At 35.2% G+C, this 23,023-nt stretch overlaps 1 protein-coding gene across 1 annotated transcript in view; it reads right to left on the minus strand.

Moving 5' to 3' along the window:
* Positions 1-23,023, minus strand: part of LOC144965364 (lachesin-like) — a 237,110-nt gene that overhangs the window by 81,747 nt on the left and 132,340 nt on the right. The gene's annotated exons all lie outside the window — the stretch shown is intronic.

Raw genomic sequence — 23,023 nt, forward strand, 5'->3', positions numbered from 1 at the left:
ACTGGTTAATTTCGGCTTTCTATTATCTGCAGATATTTGTATCACACACATCTAAAAGCAGCCAATGTTTGTGAGGGAAATTGTGATATTGTCATGTGAAATCCACTAACGACATGGACTATATTTTCAGAACCCATCGACAAGGATTATACAGTTCATTCACCTTACTTTTCATCATAAAAACACTTTTATGATCAACTAGGAGTAGACTCACCAGAAAATTCAGTACTAATGAAAATGAACGGAATATAGAATCATGTTGTTTTCAACAAAAGAACATCTATTCTGCTGCACTATGAAAAAAAACATTTTTTCAAATTTTGGCCAGAAAACTCGTCCTTCATATATCGATAAATTAAAATGGCCCTCATCTTATCATAAACTCTCAAACATTCGGAGACCCATGTTTGAGGGATTTTGACAAGATGGGGGTCATTATAATGAAAGATATTTTTAGGACGAGTTTTCTGGCCAAAATTCAAAACGTATTTTATCAGAGTATGGCAGTAAAGGCATTGTGGCTAAGATTAATAGATTGCAAAATCTCAGGCATTGACCCTTGACTTGAACACAAAGATCTCTATTGAACCTTGTAATATAGGTTGACATTGTACAGATACGAGTTGTCCATAAAAATTGACTTGATTACAATACAACAATGGGTTTGTGAGTGACAATCACATAAAAAAACGTGATGCGGGGACCATGAATAGTCAAATAGACTACATTAGCATTCATTTGGATTAGGATCGCGTAGGGGGGTGGGCATCGGGGTGTGTTTGGGGGTGGGGGGTTGCCACTCAATTTCCATATCAGGCTCTCTAGGTCAATCGATTAGAGATTGGATTTGATGGAGAACAATAAAAAGGGAAGAGGAACATCATGATGATGATGATGATGATGATGATGATGATGATGATGATGATGACGACGACGACGACGATGATGATGATGAGGATGAGGATGATGATGATGATGATGATGATGATGATGATGATGATGATGATGATGATGATGGTGATGATGATGATGATGATGATGATGAAGAAGAAGAGGAGGTATAGAATGAGAGGGAAAGAGCAGAGGTAAATAGATTCTCTTTTAAGTTATTAAGTTCTGTTGAGGATTCCACTGACATATATTATACAGTCATGATTATGATAATGATTATGTCAAAAACACGGAAAATCTCGTTTCCAGAATCCAAGAGCTAAACAAACGTTCGTTCATACTTTTAAAACCGATTTTAGCGAAGTGGATTACCTTTTTATCTAAGCGATTATCTCAAACAAAGAATTAGACTACACTATGACACGGATTTGACAGGATTGTGTGAAATGGGATGAAAAGAATAAATTCCAACCTAGTTCTAGACAGTCATTTAAATATTGCCATAATGATATAACTACCTCGGTGCAATTTATTCACGATTAAGATAATTCTTTATTAAGTGTAAATAGAATTACGTGGATCATACTATTCATTATTTGTTGTTATTGGTGTGAAATGTATCTATCATTACTATCATCATCATCATCATCATCATCATCATCATCATCATCATCATCATCATCATTATCATCATCATCATCACCATCATCATCATCATCATAAATAATTACTTATTTTCTTTTCGTCTTTAGAATTGTTACAGCTTTTCGCGACTTTACGATATTGAATTCATATTTTTAATTTGCTTTTCAAACATTTATTTTCGTATTTTACTTTTTTTTTTCACATTTTTTAAAACTGACGCGCTGACTGGATTAATTGCATAAGCTATATCTGATCCCATTTGTAAAGTGTTTTTACAAGACCATTACACCAAAGGAACTTGTATCATCTGAAATCACAGCCCATTAACGTTACATCTGGTGACCCATTGAATAACAAATTTTAGTAATACAAGGATAAGGTGCACTTATTTGGAGGTCTGATAACACTTATGGGCTCATTGTTGTATTGGAAATCTCAAAAAGTTATGCAATAAATCGTCCATTACTGCAATGTTAAACTAGGCTCCAGGTGAGTTCGGATGTCAGACCTGCACATATGTAAACATTGGACATGTTAGATGGAGAGACCTTCAATTGAAGAAAAAGAGGTTTCGTAAAAATGACACTGCCCATAGCCAATGATTAATTTGACAATGATGGTTACTTTAGATGGAGAGACCTTCACTTGAAAAAAGAAGGTTTCGTAAAATTGACACTACCCCCAATGATTAATTTGACAAACCGAAATAATCTGAGCTGTTTGTACTTGTTTTTGTGCTGTTTTGTTTTGTTTTGTATTTGTTGGGGTTTTTTAAAAATATTTTTGTTTTTGTTTTTGGAGGGTTTTTTTTGTTGTTGTTATTAAATTATTTTTTTTTGGGGGGGGGGGGGGGGGGGTGGGTGGGTGCTCCAATCAGAGGCATCTACCTCATTCAGGAAGTTCACTGACAAAACATTTTTCCTCATTCTGATCAGAAAACTACAATGTATTTTACTATTGCTATTTTGGGATCCGATGGTTTACCAAAAAAATGACATAATATACCTCTTGACTAAGCATAATATGATCTTTGCCAAAATGTCAGTTTCCTTAGATCTTTTTTAACCTCTGGCTCAAACATTTTTAAACAGTCCATCGTGCGTACAACTGACAAATCAGTTTTATTAAATTTTAGCCAGTAAAATCGTCCTTCAAATCACATCTATTAGGAAAAAATGTTCCCCATGTAACAGTTTTCTGGTAAAAACGAGGAAATGATGTTCTGTCACCATACGGCAAATTAGGCGATGTGTGAAAGCAAGCATAATCAACGCACTCATCTGCAGCCGTTAGTTTAATTAAAACCTGAATGTTTCATTAGGTTGAGTGGTCGAGGGAATAGATGCAGTCTCGGTTCAATTGTTACAGACCCCGTCTGGGATCTCAGCTGGTGAGTGCACCATTCAAGTTTTTGTTGATGATAATTTGTTATTTCTGTCAAATTTTTGTATTACAACAATCTACTGGGGCTGGATTGGGGGGTGGGGGCGTTTGGTTGGGGTGAGGGGATGATGTCCGCCAGTCATGTAATTATAAGCTTGAAGGGTGGGTGCGTGGCGTTTTTTTTTTTTTTTTTTTTTTTTTTTTTTTTTTTTTTTTTTTTTTTTTTTTTTTTTTTTTTTTTTTTTTGTTGTTGTTGATGATGCTTTAAAGGTGAAGTGGTTTGTAAAGTGTTTGTCCTAGTAAAATATTATGAGCATCCGCCCTCGAGAGAATTGATGCGGATCGGTGTCTGGTTTCTGAGTTAGCTGCATGGTAGAAGATGCGAGGAGGAGTGGGGGCTTAAGTTCCAAAGGATAAGATGCCAAACTGGCAATCGAACAAATCTAATTCAATAACGTTGGAGGTAATACGCAAACCTTTTACTGTTGTTCCTTGAGGGTCAATAGGCTCCAGACCCTCCACTCGATGTCCATCGAACAGCTTACATGAGGATTTGGCCGAAGATTTATTGTGAAGACCTAACATCCTATCCAAAAGGTAACAAATTGTTGCTGCTTTCAGCTACACAAGCCAGAGTAATGTAAAGATAAGACTCGTGACTCACAGGGTCATACACGTAACATGACGTCAACACAGAGGCACGCTCCGGCCTAACTCTTTTTTCCAGTTTTGATCTAATTTTTTTGTAATATTATAACATGCCTTTTGTCGCTGTATTTAAACTAGACACAGCCCTTAGCATTTACTTATCTTGTATTGTATTTAATATGGAATGATATTTAAATTATTTAGCTGTAAAGCTAACTTTCTATCACATTAAACAGTAACGAGCATAATTTATTTAGTAATAATATCAAATTATTATCCAATGTGTGAGTTGTTCATAAAACTGTCTATTTTCATTGTTTTCCACACGAACGGATTTTATGTTCAATAATTGTAAAAAAAAAAAGAAAAAAGAAAAGAAAAAAGAATAAATAAATGGGTTCATTTATTAACTCTAGCATCTTATAAAACTGTCCATTTTCATTGCTGGTAACATGAACGCATATAGATAGATATATTTAACTGGTTGCTAATATAGATAAGAATGTTTTAAAATTTGTTCGTCTATTTATTCTCTCATCCTATTATTGTCTGCGTTTGTATTGTCTAGATGGCGTTTGAGACAAATAATTGGAGATGATAGAAAGCTGTACAGACGGTTCGATCCTTTTGCTGTTCCACATAACAGTTGAATCGGACACGAATTTTAAAATTAATATTGCCCCTCTAACCTATTTGTGTTGAAAAAGTGTGTTAAAGAAAGAATTGTTATTTAAACGGTCCGAACCTGGTGTTGGTAATTTTTAAAATATTGATGAAACGGTGAAAATGAAAAGGCTTCGGAATAAAACAATACAAGCTATGGATGTTTCGGACGCAAGCCCTTCGTCAGGTAAACAATAAGTAAATGGACGCTGAAAACACTTTCTACCTTTCTCGTATTGAGCATTTGACTTTTATAAGAAACACAAACTTATTTTTCATTTCTAATAAAGAACCTGGTATGAAATAAAAACGTGGCATGGCATGTGATTTCTAGAAAGTTCACAAAAGTTATAAATGAATCACTACGTACTTAAATACATTATCAGGACAGTAATTGTTAAGAAATGAAAGAAGTCACTTTTTTTAAAAATGTATTTGAAATGGAACAGCCCGTGGAGGAATGCGTTATTGAATTATCCTAAAGGAAAGGTATAATTCTATCGTTAAGGAAATGCATTTTAAAATAAAACGTATTTCCAATGTTATCTAGAATCGACTCGCTCACAGATAAATGATTGGGAGCTTCATTGACATTACAACTTTCACCCCTGGGGTGACAATTAATTATCAACCTTTTTGTCTCCATATTAATGGTCTCGTGAAAAGAACCCATTCAATGAAAAGCTCTTTTGAGGGCTTTGGGATTTCGCCTTTTGTTTTTGTTTTTGTTTTTTTTTTTAAATCATTCATTCATATCTCTAAGTATGTCGTGCCGTAGGTTACAAAAATTGTAACTTTTAATGGGAGCGATCTATATTCATGTTTTCGTCCAACCGAGTCATCAATCACGTGATTTGTTGCTGTTCACGATTGGACATTTCTGAACAAATGTAAACACGCTGCTTTGTTTATGAAAGTTGTAAACATACCCATGTGTCAAGCTTAAGACAATGAACAATCGTGATGTGAAATTGTTCAAATCTGTGAACACTTTTCACTATGTAGGTCACTTTGAGCACATTTTGCAATGTGACCAATGACCTCGAGCACATGAAAAGTTAATATCGATCATGTCCATTGTAACAGATGATTTTTCCCCTTTGAAACTGAGAATCGACCCCATACTATTAATTTAAGATAATATATAGACGTAACACTGTGAAAGGTGTGTCGGACAAATAAACAATCAAGCACGATCAAACTTCCACGATCGGATACTTCTTTAAAAATGTGATCACGCTGCCATTTTTATGAAAGTTGTAAAAATACACATGTGTCAAGCTGAACAAAATGGCCAATCGTGATGTTAATATTTCAAAAGTTGTGAACACCTATAACAACATGGGTCATTTTGAGCTCATATTATATTCGAATGTGACCAATGGCCTCGAGCACATGGAAAGTTAATATAGATCATCCCAATTGATTTTAGGATTGGGGTTTTATTTTAATCTGAACAATTCCGTTTTATTCCCACCTGAAGTGGTGTTTCTCTTCACATTTTCTTATACATGACGAATGCATTGCTCGATGTCAAGACTCTCTCTCTCTCTCTCTCTCTCTCTCTCTCTCTTTCTCTCTCTCTCTCTCTCTATCTATCTATCTATCTCACACACAGTCTCTCTCTCTCTCTCTATCTATCTATCTATCTATCTATCTCTCTCACACACAGTCTCTCTCTCTCTCTCTCTGACACACCGTCTCTCTCACACACAGTCTCTCTCTCTCTCTCTCTCTCTCTCTCTCTCTCTCTCTCTCCCTCTCTGTCTCTCTCTCTCTCTCTCTCTTTCCCTCTCTCTGTATCTATCTGTCTATCTCTTCTCTCTATCATACACACACATACATATTATATATATTATATATATATATATATATATATATATATATATATATATATATAGATAGATAGATATATATATATATATATATATATATATATATATATATATATATATATATATATATCAAACTGTAACCGCAGACCGTAACAAAACAACTGTCATCACCAGCTCCATCTTTCAATTACCACATATTACAGCATTAGGCAAGCGAGACTCACTATGCCATACCTTGAAAACAAAAACACATTTTTAACATTTTGGCAGGAAAACTCGTCCTTCAAATATCGATCGATTAAAATGACACTCACCTTGTCGAAACCTAGTGCATGGTTTTGACAAGATAGGGTGGGGGGGGGGGGGGGGGGGGGGGCATTTTGATCAATGTATATTCGAAGGACCTGTTTTATGGCCAAAATTCTTTAAATGGCATTTTTGCAAGGTGCGTCGGCACTCTTGAGTAGGTATGTACGGCTTTCTTGGTATAATTAGCTTTAATGAAGAAGGCAGGTGCCACTGTATCAAACTAAAATATCATCACAGCGTTTCTGATCGGCAACTGCAAACGTAAATAGTAAAATAAAGTTGGCATTCTTTTTGCTCTAAATTTACCTTTTTTTTAAATTTTCCCGACTAAAAACGATCGCACATTATTTTCATCATCATCATCGTCATCATCATCATCATCAACAACATCATCATCATCATCATCATCATCATCATCATCAGCAGCAGCAGCAGCAGCATCAGCAAGAGCATCATCTTCATCATCATCATCATCATCATCATCATCATCATCATCATCATCACTATTATATTATTATTAATAATATTATTATCATCATCATTTCATTATTATTATTATTATTATTTTTATTATTATTATTATTATCATCATCATTATTATCATCATCATTATTATTATTAATACTATTATGAATAGTGTGCGGATAGGTCTATGTCTTATTTTGTAATCTTTTTTCCTTCTATTTTCTCCTCTGCAATTTTTATTTTATTAGTTTCACTTATTTCCCGTGTGTTTTGGTGTCGGAATGTTTCCAGTAAAGTGTTATTTGTACGGGTAATAACAATAGTAAACAACGAGATGAAGAAATGGAATATTCAGGAGACGTTGATGAAAGGTTCATGGTTTTATTCCGGGTGGTAAAGGGTGCGGCGGGAATTGTGATCAAACATCTACTCATAGGAAAATGAGTAATAAATTACAAGACAGGCTCTATTTTCCATAACCATCACGCGTGCATCTTGGCATTTTTTTTAAAAATTACAAATTGAGCTTTATATAGAGCAATATCCACTAATGTGCTCAAAGCGCTTTACAAGGGGTCCCTGGTCAACAGCAACATTTAACATGTAGCGCCTGTTAGGCGATATTACAAGTTCGCCTTCGGATAGAAAGATCTTGGGCTTGAATCCCGCTCTGAGCGGCGCACAGATGAGTCCTTGGAAAAGGCTGTTTACTCACACTCTCTCATTCTACTCGGGTGTAAAATGAGTATATGGCCGTTAACAGTGTTGTCTCTGTCGGGAAAAAATATAATTTCGCCGAACAGGCGTCATGTCGGGTCCTACATTTTAAGTGATGCTGTTGACTAGGGATCGCTTTTAAAGGGCTTTGAGCATGTTCAGTGGATATCGTTCTATATAAAAGCTAGCTCAAGTAGCTCAAGCAAAAGTAACAGGACCAAATGCCGAGATAGGCGTTTTTAGGGTTGAGTGAAATAAGCTTAAAGTTCAATTTTAAGCATCATGTTTATTCAAGCATAACTGTCACTTCAGCGTAATATCTACTAAATGTGCTCAGAGCATTTTACACGAGTTTTCAAGCCAACACTAACACTCAACATAAAGGACGAGACACGATTCCTGTTAGGAGATAAAGACAAATTTAAATATCTGTCTTCTGTATATAAAATTAAAGCTTCTATTCCATTGTATTATTTATATTTATTTCTTCGAGCTTCAAGCAGCAGTATTTGCTATACACCCACATAACACCGCATTGAAATGATTTATCATAAATCTGACAGAAATCACCACCGCCACACCAAGCAGATTTGAAGGAAATGTTTGAATAGAATTAACATTGATGGAACACCCAACGATGGTTTGAGAAGTAAAATTCATCTCGCTCTTCACATTTGATCCATTACTTGTGTCGTATAATTTGAACTCCTTGTCTTTGGGGCTCAGACAAAGGAAATAATCTAAGGATTTATTACCTTTCCTCGACGGAATTTGTACTTAGCGTTGTAGCGGAGTGATACATGCGGTCTGGAAAGCAGCTCAGAACGGATATTTTCTTTATTGCTTTGAACTAATACATCACGGCGTCGTTTCTATCGTTGACTTGAACAAGATGTTATTTTTGTGCGCAAGGTGAAGGGCCGAAAATAAAATAATATTGTCAGTTGGAGGTAAGTGATACAGTAGTCTTCGTCTAAGCAGCTGGCTCCCTGGTATAAATAAATGATAAGACGTAAAATCGCGAATTTATATTTACCGGTATTGTAGAATTTAAAACCGAAGTTTTAGTAATGTTCACGCTTACCGTCTGTTTAAATACATTCTCATCCTTAGCGCCGGGAGCTTTTTAGTTTTCTTGGCAATATAATTTTAGTCTCTTAAAGAGAAAGGTAAAAGCCTGAATTTTTAGTATGTGTTATAAGAATTAATCTCCCTCGAGTCATGTCGTTTTAATAAAGAGAAGGGTTAGCGCATCTTAAGTGATCGAATTGCTTGATTTTCTTGATTTCATATATTTCAGAGTACATTCTAAAATTGGGGGGGGGGTGGAAGGGGGGGGGGTGAAATGGCCGAGTGGTTAAGGCATTGCTCTGTGATACCGAAGGCCCCGGGTTCGAGCCCCGGTTCAGACACTTTCGTTTTGTTTTCCTTGGGCAAGATTATTAACCTCCAATTTGTTCACTTGGACAACATGGATGATTCCTGTTGAAATTAGGCATCTTGTTTGATGGATTATCTATATTCCTTCGTGGAATGCCTAGGCGACGGTATCGAAAAATGCCGTAGCGGAAGGGCGTAATTTTCTTTGTTTTATTTCTCAAAATTGATTAATGGACCGATTTGATTTCTATATAAATCGTTTGTAAACCTTACGGAAACTAATTGAGGTCAAGGTCATGAGAAATGAAGATTTTATTGGTTCGTTTGTTTTCGTTTGTTTTCGTTGTTATATGTCTTTTTAAAAATATTTTTATTCTCATTGAAACTGATAATCTCTCTAGCTGGAAATCCAACATCAAATCAGAAGTGTAGCATCGCTATAATCATATTCTACACGAACGAAACTGGGGAAACAACCTTATTGTATATTTATGCTTAATCAAGCTACCGGAGAGTTCTGAACTAAACTGAGAAGAAAGTAGTTTTTCCTTCAGTCTCATTCACTCCCATGTTTTAGCTTCACTACAGCCTAACGGTGCTAATCTTAGCAATATCGAGAGGATTATCCTAGAGGTATGGAGGTTATTTTCAAATGGAGTAAAGTAGTAAAATCTCACAAAAAGCTACCCTGACGGATAATCAATTTTCTATCGACCCACAGAAAGCCCTGAAAAAAATAAAGTGAGTGCGCTGGCTTCGGTATAACGATCTAGGCCAAAAACTTTAACTGTCAAATCTTTGTTTATTTGTCCAAGATGTAGTAGAACCAGCGAATCAATACAATGATTTTATTTCCATGACAGAAGTTGGGGGAGCAGAATATGAAGATAGAATTCAGTCCACGTCAGTTTTTTTTAGTCTGCCAGAGGGTTTTCATTTCTCATGAGAGATTGTCCATTTCAATCAATACTCGAGACTCCTCAGTCCCAGTCGGATTAACCAATCAAATGCAAATAAAATACTTTTTTTCAAGTCTATATAAACGTTTTAGTTTATGTGGAAAAATGTCATCTTTTGAAATATTGATATGACACGGTCTGACGAGAATCTATTTGTCTTGGTTCCATTGAAAAGTTCTTACTAAAAACGTAGACGATTGCAAATTGGTATTTATGTGTTTTGATTGCAATGGTTTCTTCTTGAGTTATCAGTCAGAACTGACAGTTCTTTCTCTGGCCTTGATTCATACAATCATTACAATCAAAGTCCAAACTGCCGTACACACATATTTAAAAATTTGGTTAGAAAACCCGTCTTTAAAAATCGATCCATGACTCATCTTGGCAAAAACTTTCAAATCTGGGACTTCGCCGCTGTATCTATTGTCCTCGATATGAACTTTACCCAATTTGTTCTTGGTCTTATTTTCAAGCAAGTCTAATAATCCAAATTGTTATGGGGTCATTGTTGTGGTGGAAATACTCTCAAACCAACGCAAAATATACATCCTCCATGACACGGTTGAATCAAGCCCATAATTGCCTTCGAATGTCAAACCTGCAAATATCCCACAAATCATATTTCTATTAGTATAAAATCCTTTTGTAACATCTAAATCACGTGACAGATGACCGATTTGAGGCGATGGGACACGCGTGTCTGTACAGACGAATCCGCCAAATCAGCTGTGCAAACGACATGTCGACCCAGACACGATATTTCAATACGCGTTCCAATAACTATTGACTAGTCTGTTTCAACAAATTCCGATTCGAAATCTTTTATGATTTTAAAATAGGATACTTTTAATTTGAAATCGTTTTCCTTGTAAATGGTGTTTACAGTCTGGAGCATGTAGTAGCAATTTGATTTTGACTTTATTTTCTTGGATTTTAAATTTTATTTTGGGATAAATATATGTTGTAAACAGTTTTGTTGCGTTTTACTTTAATATGAGTTTCATATTATTTCCCATCCACTGAATTATATAATTTAAGCAATTTACAAAAATGTATTCGTGTTTGACGTAAATATAGTATTCATACAAATGAGCTCCTTTCGTACATTTATTCTAGACAAAACTGCGCTTTTGTTTAATATTAGTATGTTTTGTGTTTGTTCTCTTTTAAAGTTTCGTGTTATTGTTTTGTTTGCTATTGTTTTTGTCGGTTTTTTGTTGTTGCTGTTGGTGTCGATGTTTGTTTTTTGTTTTTGTTTTTAGTTTTTGAGGGGAATTTTGTTGATTTGTTAGTTTGAGAATGTTGTTGTTGTTGTTGTTGTTGTTGTTGTTGTTGTTGTTGTTGTTGTTGTTGTTGTTGTTGTTGTTGTGGTTGTTTGGTGGGATTGTAGGTTTTAAAAATAATTCTTGTTTTTCCTTTATTTGACTTGTTCTTTTCATCAGAGAGAGAAGAATTTCGATATTTATTTTTCTTAGAGCGGAACTTTATTAGCGCTGCGAGGGAAAGGGGCGGTTAAGATATGCTTTTATAACTTGTATTATTAAATAATTTTTCTCTGCCGATTATTCCACATTCTCCTAGTAGTTTTAAAAACTACTGTCATATATTTGGGTCTTGCTAATATTGATTGCCATGGTGATCTATTTTTTATTTTTTCTGTTAATTTTGTTATCTTTGCATAATTAATGGGTTGAACGCGAATAAACATTTAAATAGTAATCAATGATATTGTTTTATTTAGCAGATAAACATTCTACTACGATTTTAAGAGTATCTAAAAAGCAGATCATGGTAAAGGAAATTTTAAGAAAATAATTTAGATGATTGGAGATTTGCTGAAATAATGCAAGAAAACCATGTGACGTTTCGTGTTTTGACCATCGTCAGAGAATGTTGGACTTTGAGAGGGATTAAATGAAAGATGGTTATCATTTTAACCATGAATTATATAAAAATATTTTATCTTTTTTTTTATGTCTCGTTTTCCGAGAGCTCTCTATAATAGTTATTCAAGCTTTTATTTTTTGTTTTAAAAAGCATTTCCATTCAAATTAACGACAGCAGTCTTAGTAGCAGCTTAGAGAGAGAGAAATAAATTGACAATGAAAAAGCAAAATATAGAAAATGTAACAATACGAGAGAGAAAAACAAACAAAAGAACAGAATCGTTATTGGACTAAAGACAAGAGTAAGAAAGACGAGTCAAATTAGAACTCTCAGAGATGCAGACTTACCAGATAATATTTTTACCAAAATGCCAAAAATTCATAAGAAAATGCCAAAAGAAGAAGCGGGTCAGCGCTACAAATTTGCGTCTTCTTATGATAGGTACGTCAATGTAAATTTTATACCCTTATTTTCTGACCATACTGTCTGTCAGTAATCAAGTTTTAAAATGAGTGCAGCTAATTTGGCTATTTAATCTTTTTAATGGTTACCTTTTAAGACATTCAACATGTTTAAAAGCATTTAAAATCGTATCTTGATACCAGTTAATAACGGCTGCATTATAAAAATTCCAATCTGGCATCCCTTAAGAGTGTTGGTCCGATAAACGAGACGTTGATAAATTAGGTAATAAAGCGGTACCAAAACTAGAGAAAAGGGGAGGAGGGAGGACAACACAAATAAAACAGGAAATGTAGGAGAATATAAAAAGGAAATAAACAACGATGAGTGTCTCCCCCTTAACCTTGGCTGGAAAATAAATGGGTAAGATTAAATCAGAAGGGTGGGGGTCTAGTGACCCCCCAGAGACCCTATTAGTTTCTTTAATCTCTTTATTCAACCCATTCACGGCAAGTCTGCATTTCTTCCACAGAATAATGCTTTAATTATCTATATGGCTATAAATGCAGATCAAGCCGTTTTCAATGAGAGAGAAGTAATAGGAATGAGACACTTCTTTTTGATTAACTTTCTACTGCCCTTTAGTGGCAACATTCGTATCAGGAGAAAAGTGTGAGTAACATGGAAACTTGCCGTGAGGGAGTTAATTAATACAGTCAGGATGCGTTTCTGTCAGCTAATTATAAAGATATTTAAATTTTGTTATTAATTTTTTTTTTTAAGAAATTGATACGTAAAACGTATTTCCAAGGTGCACTAAATGAGCTTCACAAGTAATATTTTTTCCAGTCAACTTAAACCCAGTTTTCATATTATTCAGTAAATTCGCCGGCGAGATGTATTTTTTGTACAAGCAATCCAATAATCCTTATTGTCAGCTGTTCGTTCACTATTCACATTTGAATTGACTGTGGTCACATCAAGTTTATTTGTTTATACGGCAATCATAAGTACCGTACTCTGAAAAAAAAACATTTTAAAATAATTGTCATAAAACTCGTCCGTCAAACATGGATCGATTAAAATGGCCCTGATCTTGCCTAAAAATCTCAAACTGGGACTTCAAGAAAGCCTACTGCCACTTCGCGGAACTCCAGGTTTGAGAGTTTTCGACGAAATGAGAGTCATTTTAATCGATCGATATTTGAAGTACGAGTTTTCTGGTCTAAATTTTTTAATAGGTGAGAGTAGTTTTTTTGTCAGAGTACGGCCGTAACACTTTGTCATCTTTCTGTTAAGATTTAAAAGATTCTATCAGCAAGAAGGTTTATAAATCGCTGTAAGATGCATTAGAGAAATGGGGGGACTAAACTGGTCATTGGCAAGAAAATGGAAAACTCGTTGCGAATTCAACCATCACTTAGACATTAAGTGTTCTTGAATTTGCCTAGTGGCGGAAATAGCTGTAGTCTTTCAAAGTAATGGGAATCGTGTCCTTATTCAAACAGATTTTAACGTTTAATGTCAATGTCAACTCTCGTGATTCATCGTGGATTTCATTTCTTAAACCGTATGGAGAATGGCCGTTTTCCTAATTACGTTTCAAAATATCTATCCAATGGTTTATTATCCCAGTTACAGCTGACCACTTGCACTTTGAAAGCATGAAGACTGAGGGGGAGAAAATGCCGTTGATCTTGTGAGTATAGCCAAATCCGTGAAGTTGAGCAAATCAAATAAATTGATCGTAGCGATAATGTGTAGTTGAGTCATTGTTTGTAGTGGTTATGAGGTTAAATAAAAAAAATTCATTATCGATTATGAGAATTTCAGAAATTTAGGATGGGCTAATGAGTATTGACTTTTTCAAGGCTTTGAATCAGTTGGTTAATGAGACAACGTTGTTACGCAGAACTCAGATGATAGGAGAGACGGTATACGCTGGTGAGAAGGCGGGTAATGGTGGCGATGAAGTTGATGTTGGTGATGTCCTGTTTATTTTTTACCGGCATTGAATAATTTAGTTGTTCATGTGATGTTTGTTTTTGGTAGTTTGGGAAGTAGTAGAAATCATAGGTGATAACGCGACTATGAATATCGACAGTAAAACTCATAACACAAATTCAATTTTACACCACAAGCAAACGTATGATATTTTAAGAATTTTCCCCAGATTTTGCCATATTTACTTACAACCGTTACGCTAATGGTAATATTTTCCCTTTTTAGTTTTCCACATGTAATTTCCCCAAGGCAAATATCAAGATTAAAGAAGATTTTTTCCTCATCGACCGGAGTACTGAATTATTCAATGTCGCCAAAACAATGACCATAAAAAATGAAATTATCCGTGGATCAAAGATCTACATCCTTTGTGTTGGTGCGTGTCTATTAGGACATCAAAAGATAAAATATGATTACTTGTCGGATTGAAGACAGATAACACAACAAAAAGATTTGGTTATATTATGATAGCCAATGGAATTAATAAAATGGACGTCACTCGGCTCTTTGCCATTGTTTTTAGACCGCCAGTTCGGTGATTAGTTCTCACTGAAGTCCCTATAACAGACCATAAACGTTAAAGGTTACCCAAAGTTGTATGGTATTAGCAGGATTCATTTGGGGAGTAGGACAGGTGGGTGTTTGACCTAAACGCACTTCATCAATACGTTTTAGGACGAATTGACTGCGTCTTCCGTCGATAACGTATCGGGAAAGATTATAAAGTGATACTAATCTGCTAGAAGCTGTGAAGTGTAAAAAGTAATAAACAAAAATGACTATAACAGCTTCAAAAAAGTACAAAATACCCAACACGGAATGTTTCGGGCGCAAAACCCTTCTTCACTTATCAAGACTTTTCGATAACAGAGAGGACCTACAAAATGTCTCTGTCGTCAATCTGGAGTTTAGTAATGTATTTATGTCTTTATTGTTATTTGTTGTTGGCTGAAGATCCAAAACGTTCCGTGTTGGGTATTTTGTTGGGTATTTTTTGAAGCTTTAATCAATATAATTTAGTTTTCTGAAAGTTGAAACAGTTTCCGATTAGATTTATAAAACTAGAGCTCAGAAAACTCAGCTGTTTCTTCATTGTAGCGAATCGAAGATGGCCAATCACATGATGCGTGTCTCGTTTCTTAAAATATCACCAGATCTTTGCAGCTGAGAGATGTTTGCTATTAAAATGAGCATGGATTTGGTTTTTCATTTGGGTATAAATGCCTTGAATAATTCGAACGTTAAGAATTCCCCAGGTTATGGTAATATTTTTATAGACATGCAGTTGAAACCAGAAATTCATAATTCTACGATTTTTTCTTGAGGTTAGAATATCTAAGTCATAGCACCAAGGACGTGTATAAGTACCGCCGAGACAGATATAATTTCACATCATTAAATAGTATATATTATCCTGTCAATGACGGTATCTGTCATCGGATTTAGGTCATAAGGGGACTATTCCAGCCGACGTTTAAAAAAATTGTCTTGTAGCTCTAGTAGCGAACATATGAATACGAACATGGAAAATGTGATATAGAATTGTCACCATCTTCACCATCATCATCATCATCATCATCATCATCATCATCATCATCATCATCATCATCATCATCATCATCATTATCATCATTATCATTATCGTCATCATCATCATCATCATCATCATCAACATCATCGTCGTCGTCGTCGTCATCATCATCATCATCCTCATCAACAACAACAACAAAAGAACAGCAGCAGCAGCAAGAAAGACAGCAAAATAGTTAATAAGCGCACCCAAATAAAGTGGCTTTTGGAACTATTACTCTTCCTATTCTGGCACTGCCTACAGCCAGGTAGTAATTGACATCAGAGCCGAATGAGGTAATCAATCTAAGTCTTTCCTGAGCCGAATCCAGAAGTTTTGCATGCATTTGTCGACATGCATCCGTTTACTGATCAACATCAACATCGCTCGACTTACTTGAAGTTCCAGTTTTGAGAGTTTTTGCCAAGATGAGGGTCGTTTAAATCGATCGATATTTAAAGGACGACTTTTCTGGCCAAATTTTTAGATACGTGTTTTTATAGGTAAGGCAAATAACTGATTAAATAACGTTATCCGCGATTACTTTGAAATAAACTCCCCAAATAAACAACCCCAAACTGGCGGACAAAGTACAATACTCGTCAGCAATGAAAGTCCCTAATAACAGTGACGCCGTGTCATTATAACCTTCCAAAGCAATAAGAGTGTCCATGTATCATTGGCCGTGATAAATCACCTTTTTTATTTATGGTAATCTGCACGCCAAATAAAACAATAATATAATAAAACGTCATTTGGGAGGACTGCAGACTCTGTCCAGCCAACTCCCCGATCCATTAAACGGAGCTATTCCACGGTACATCAAGGGAATTCATATAACTAATAGCGGAAATAGAAAGAAAGAGAGAGAGTTAGTGTCTGTGTGTGTGTGTGTGTGTGTGTGTGTGAAAGAGAGAGAGAGAGAGAGAGAGAGAGAGAGAAAGAGAGAGAGAGAGAGGGGGGGGGGGGATCACTCACTGAATAATAACGCTTTAATTTGAATTGTTTCTATGTGAAAGTAAAAGATAAAGAGGTAGTGACATTATTGCAAATATATTTTGCTGGTAGTAGGTCTAGACCTCAGCTTAAATATTGCAATTGAGTAACAGTTGTTATGGTTTTGTTGATTTCTTTCTTTTTGGAGTCTCGGCCTTGTCCCGTTTTCAGGTTCTTATACAATGGCCTTGACAGGAAAATGAACTTATTTCATCTATATTGTGACAAAGTTTTCACTTAAAGTTTCAATTATATTTTGTTACATTGTATTTCCAAAGGAAGTTTTCAAGGACTATTTCCTAAAACTTTTGGAAGTCGAATTTCAACTGAACTGATTTTTTTAAAGAAAACATTCTTACATTATGATACGTGCTTCAAAAATCTGTAAAGATAGGGGAAAAAAACTTGAAAGATAGTTTCAAAGTAGATTCACTTATTGGGCAAATCCGAGAAACGGTGGTTATATTTAAAATCATCTCTAAAATTATTTTTAATGTTTGCATTTCAACATTTTAGACACTTATAAGTAATTCTTTTAAAGTTCATGCGTGTCATGCACTATGCCAACATGGCTGATAAAAACACTAATAAGAGACAAAATACAGAATTCTATTCTAACGACTATCTGAATACAATCTGAACCCAAAGTGAGAGAGAGGGGTCCACTACCTGTTCGTCCATTTGAACCATATAAACACATTATAACTAATACCTCATTTTAATATGTATTTTATGCAATGAAGCTGATCTATCATGCTAGAAAGACAAGTTACCGATACACTGCTAAATTATAATTTACAAGTTTTGATTTAAAAATATAAACCTTCTAACTAATGGGAATGCGAGCGAACTTAACAATTACGCAATAAAACGCCAAATTCAGCTAGCTACTAATCTTAAAAGGAAAAACAATTACTAAAAAACTGTCATTCCTTGAATATCTCTTCAAGATACAGTATCATTTATTGCATTACTAAAATTGACTGCGAGCGTTGTTTCTGGTAAGTGGGGGAGGGGGTGCTCAAAGGGTGCCGCTCTGTCCTGAAAATGGCTGAATCCTGTGGTGTTTTAAGTTTATTTTTAGATTTGTTTTTAAATTGTTTTCTTCTTGAAAGTGGGTTACCTAGTCTTACCACATATCATAATTATTGATAAGACAAGACGTTGAAAGAGTGCGAATGCGATGAGTTTCTTTTCAATATTGGAACGTCTCTATTTAGCTAATATCCCTGGAGAAATAGCTTTCCCCATCAATTAATGGTAAGTGCTTTTCAGTCAAACTTGACGGCAAATACAAATCTATCCCAAAACATTGTCAACTATCTCAACATTCAACAGTCTCACTTGATTTTTGTTTCATCTATATTTTGAGGAGGAAAGGAGGGGAGGGGTTGGAGGAGCGTTCTTCACTTGTTAAACTTGCTTGCCATTTTGACGATCTGTTTTAAGTTTTGTGAGCCGAGTGAGCAGTTGTCTGACTACTGGAATAGTTTCAAATGTATCTTCTTAAGAATTATAATTTGAAATGTGGAAGGAAGACGATAATGATGATAATAATAAAGATAATAAAAATAATGATAATAATAATAATAATAATAATAATAATAATAATAATAATAATAATAATAATAATAATAATAATAATAATAATAATAATGATAATAATAATCAAGAAGAAGAAGAATAGTTGTAGTTTTTGTAGTTCTAGGAGTAGTAGTAAATAAATAGTAGTAGTAGTGGTAGTAGTAGCAGAGTAGTGGTAGGAGTAGTCGTCGTCGTCGTCGTCGTCGTAGTAGTAGTAGTAGTAGTAGTAGTAGTAGTAGTAGTAGTGGTAGTAGTAGTAGTAGTAGTAGTAGTAGTAGTAGTAGTAGTAGTAGTAGTAGTAATAGTAGTAGTAGTAGTAGTAGTAGTAGTAGTAGTAGTAGTAGTAGTAGTAGTAGTAGTAGTAGTAGTAGTAGTAGTAGTAGTGGCTATAAAGGCTGCCGTTATTCTGTCACCAATTCCAATCTACGTATTAATTCTATTATGCGTATTTAACTAGAAGTCAAGCTGTGAATCCTTTTCACGCAGATTAATTTTCAGTATTTCACGTAAACACTAGTTTAGCAGTAATCATAATTAATGGCATATGTGACCAATCGTCTCATGACGGTTTTATATTCGGGTGGGTCAAGTGCCAGAAAAATTTATTTTAACGTAAACCTGACTCCAATTGCGAAACTTTTGTTGTTTTGTTTTTTTTTGTGGGGTTTTTTTTTTTTGTCACTTTAAGATCCTATGCCTATTGTGCGGCTATGTGGTCGTGTGGTATGACACTCGCTTTCGGATCGGAAGGTCCTGGGTTCGAGCCTCCCTCGGCGCATTGTTGAGTGCTTGAAAAGTGCACTTTACTCACATTCTCTCGCAGCACTCTGGTGTAAAATGTAGGCCTGGCCGTTAACAGCATAGTCTGTCTGGAAAAAAAAATTGTAGTATCGCCTAACAGGCGTCATGTCTCGTTCTATATGTTTCGTGTTGTTGTTGGTCACGGGCCCTTTGTAAAGCGCTGTGAGCATGTTTAGTGGATATGGCGCTATATTAAATAATCTCAAGCTCAAATCTTCAATAAGGCATATAAAATTAACCCAATATTGAGCTTTTATATAGTGCAATATCCACTAAACGTGCTCAGAGCGCTTTACAACCCTTAACATTTCGGACGGGACATAGTTGCAAACCTTTTGTTTAGTTAAGCGTGATTCTATCACCCGTTCACTGAAATGATTATTTTAAAATCTGCTAGGGTATAATGATCGGTCATTTGATTTTGGGAATCCCCATCAGCAGGCCACTCTGCGTGTACCAGATTCATTTGCGCGCACCAACCGACTTCATGAGCGGACCGATTTTGATTGATGATGACTCAAAAGTTTCGATTTGATCTATGTTAATACGCTTCAACAGTCGTAACGTCACTTCCCTCGTAATGACGCGTGGTAACTTAGTAACTGGCTCGAAACTATCGGAACAATGGCGGACGCCCTTATGAAATATTTATCCAACGAGCATAAAAGCGTATCCAGAGGGGGAAAAAACGTTAAAAATCTGATGTTTTGACTTTTCACACATTCTGACCACAAGACATATGAAAAGTTCTAGCCAGCAAGAAGAATAAAAAGTACCGATTTTCTTTGTTTAAAACCACGATGGCCGCCGTTGCTGGGCGACGTGACATCAGACTATTGAATCCAATTTCCACAATAATTAAAATAGATGCGTGCCTGTTCTTATAGCCTTTTCCCCCACAAATATTGCGGGTTCTCCACTAGATAGTACTATAAAAAAGTTATGTTGTCTTTTTTCAAAATATGACCCAGCGACTTGTATGGCTTCATGATTTGCAAAATAATTAACTTGCTCTTTTCGTTTCCTTTCGATGTCATTGGCATCTCATTTAGAGAGTATGTGCGCATTTGCCCCATTTCCTTGCGGACGCACGTGCCATTCTAACATCAGCGAGGAATGAATAACAAAACTGTATCAAGTATTTTGGTCTTTATTTTTATTATATCCAATTAAATGTTGTAATGATTTTTTTTGGAGATCGTCTCGTCATTAAGACTTATAATATAACAAAAGAAAAACTATATCTACAAGGATTGTCGCGCTTTCCATACTTTAGACAGTGACAAATGATTAGTAATTTAGCTCTTTTCCCTCAATGGCCACTTAAACACGTATAGTTTAATGTACAATAAATTACGGTTTCCTCTTATCCATGATTCCATGGCTATCATTGTCGGTTATCATTTGTTTTATGGCACGTTTTAAGTACTCAGGCAAACACCAGAAATAATTGGAGTTATCCGGCTCTCATGCTTTTTTATCTTTTGTGATTGTCTCTGACCTTTACATTTTATCTACATGCTAGCTTCCGTAATGATATTTCAAGGGATTGCTTTTTGATACGAGCTGCTTGTTATTTCACTTTTTGTTGTTGAAGGGATAGGACCAGCTTTTGATTTACTTTTTTACTTGAGCTTTTATACAGCGCAATATCTCGTAAATGAGCTCAAAGTGCTTTATAAGGGGTTCCTGACCGACAACAAAAGTTAAACAAAATATATAAAGATCTTATTTGTTCAATCGCCTTTTCCTTCATTTATTTCTGATATGTTTCGTTTTTGTTTCTGTTTTTATTGTTATTATCTATATTTCAGATATCGTTTTGCGAATTTTGACTATCATCAAAGTCTTGCCGTGTTCCTATGCTGACTGAACGACTGGACCCATTGGTAATGTGAAATGTGTATTTTGGTTTGTCTTTATAGTCCTCGCCGACTTTCTTCAAACCAAAAGTGTTTTCTAATTAATGAGAGACTAAAGTCGTCTCATTGTCAAAAGTGGAAACATTCTTTGTTGGACGCGTCCCAACTCTCATGGGATGACGTGTAAAACCGATTTGCACACCAAACATTCCAACAGTCAACCTGGAAAAGACAGCCAATTTCAATGCCGCTATAAAATTCCAAAATACAATAGCGCTAGCTTTAAAAAAATTCAAAGCAATTTGCTTTTTACCCCATTTTTCTTTAAAAAGGAAAAAATTCCTAGAATGTAGTGTGGTTTTATGACAAATTGTTAAGCTTATCCGGTCCGTTTTATTGTGTAAAATTGAGAAAAATGTAAGAATTCATTGCAAAGGCAAATTATATGATGCACAAGGACAGCAGAATATTTTCCATAAGGCAATAGTTAGACAGTAGTTGGCGCGGCGAGAGAAGAATGGAGGGGCGGGGGGGGGGGGGATAGAAAGTACAAAGTGATGCGAATCAAACTAGATTTTATCAAATGTTCTACCTATAGGAAGTTGACGTCAATCAGCCCTTTGTCATCATTAGTAGACAGCCTGTATGTCTTTAGTTCTTAATGAATTATATAAATCAGACTATAAACGTTAAAGATCACACACAGTTTGTGTGTTCAAAGGTTTAATTTGGCTGGCGGATGCTGTGAGTATTTTACATAAACGCATATCATCAATTGAAATACCAGGTCTCGTTGTTGTTAACATAATATAAAAAGAGTTATGCTAAGGTCTCAGCGTGCATTTGCTCACAAACTAGTTTCTCTTACATTACAATCAAAGCTGGTATTTGGCTTATAGAATATCTGGAATTGCCACTGCGTATGTATGTAGTTGGTATAAGATTATAAATAAAGATGTGATATTTAATATTTTAAACCACAATAATTAGAACCAAATTTCATCCTTTACAAGCGGAAACCAATCTTACTCTAACTCGACACAAAATATCGACTCCCATTTTCACAATCAGTTGAGTTGTGACAGCGATGCTATTCAGACTTCACTGAAGCCCGTGTCATATCCAAGTTACTAATTACGCTTTAAAAATGATTCAAACAAACAAACATTGCTCTTATATGTAGCGCAATATCTACTAAACGTGCTCAAAGAGCTTTTGTAGAGGTCCCTAGCCAACAGCAAAATTTAATATGTAGGACGAGACGACAGTCCCAGAAATTCAGTCTATAGCTAACTCTATAACCTCATTCATAATGATAGAAAGTTATAACTTGAAAAAAAATGCCCGCCGTATAGGGTTGAATTGTATAATATAGGGATACGGAAGTCAAATAACTGGATATAATTTGATCAGTAGTAATGTATAGCGTGTGATCTCTTGATTTGATTAAAGAGTGCTAATTGCTCATTTTAGTGCATTTTAATGTCACTTCAAACCACAAGTCACATGTTTTGTTTAACATAAAAATAAAGAATGCTCTTTTCGAGAGAATCCTTCAATTAAGTCCGTTTTCAAGATTTTATAAATAACGCCAGGAAAACGAAAATTGGATGAATACAGATATTACACCTTAAAATTATTGGAAGCTTTACAATTAAAATATTAAATTGAACCTGTAAATATTTTAATATTCATATAAAAATCGATAAAACTTGACTTGGTAATCATCACATAGAGACACACAGACACAAACACACGCACACACACACACACACACACACATATATATATATATATATATATATATATATATATATATATATATATATAATGAGTGGTTTAGTGCGGTTTATAAATTCTCTTGCATTTTGTTTTTTTATCACGCCTGGTTAAGAAGTATGAGAGAGGGAGAGAGAGAGAGAGAGAGAGAGAGAGAGAGAGAGAGAGAGAGAGAACGAGCGCACTATCACTGTGTCACCGAAGTCCCATGTAAGGTTCCCAGAATCTGGATATCTGATATCG

Source organism: Berghia stephanieae, chromosome 2 (genome assembly GCF_034508935.2).
Source record: "Berghia stephanieae isolate SIO BIC M18660-M18661 chromosome 2, UCSD_Bste_1.3, whole genome shotgun sequence".
NCBI classification, from domain to species: Eukaryota; Metazoa; Mollusca; class Gastropoda; order Nudibranchia; family Aeolidiidae; genus Berghia; species Berghia stephanieae.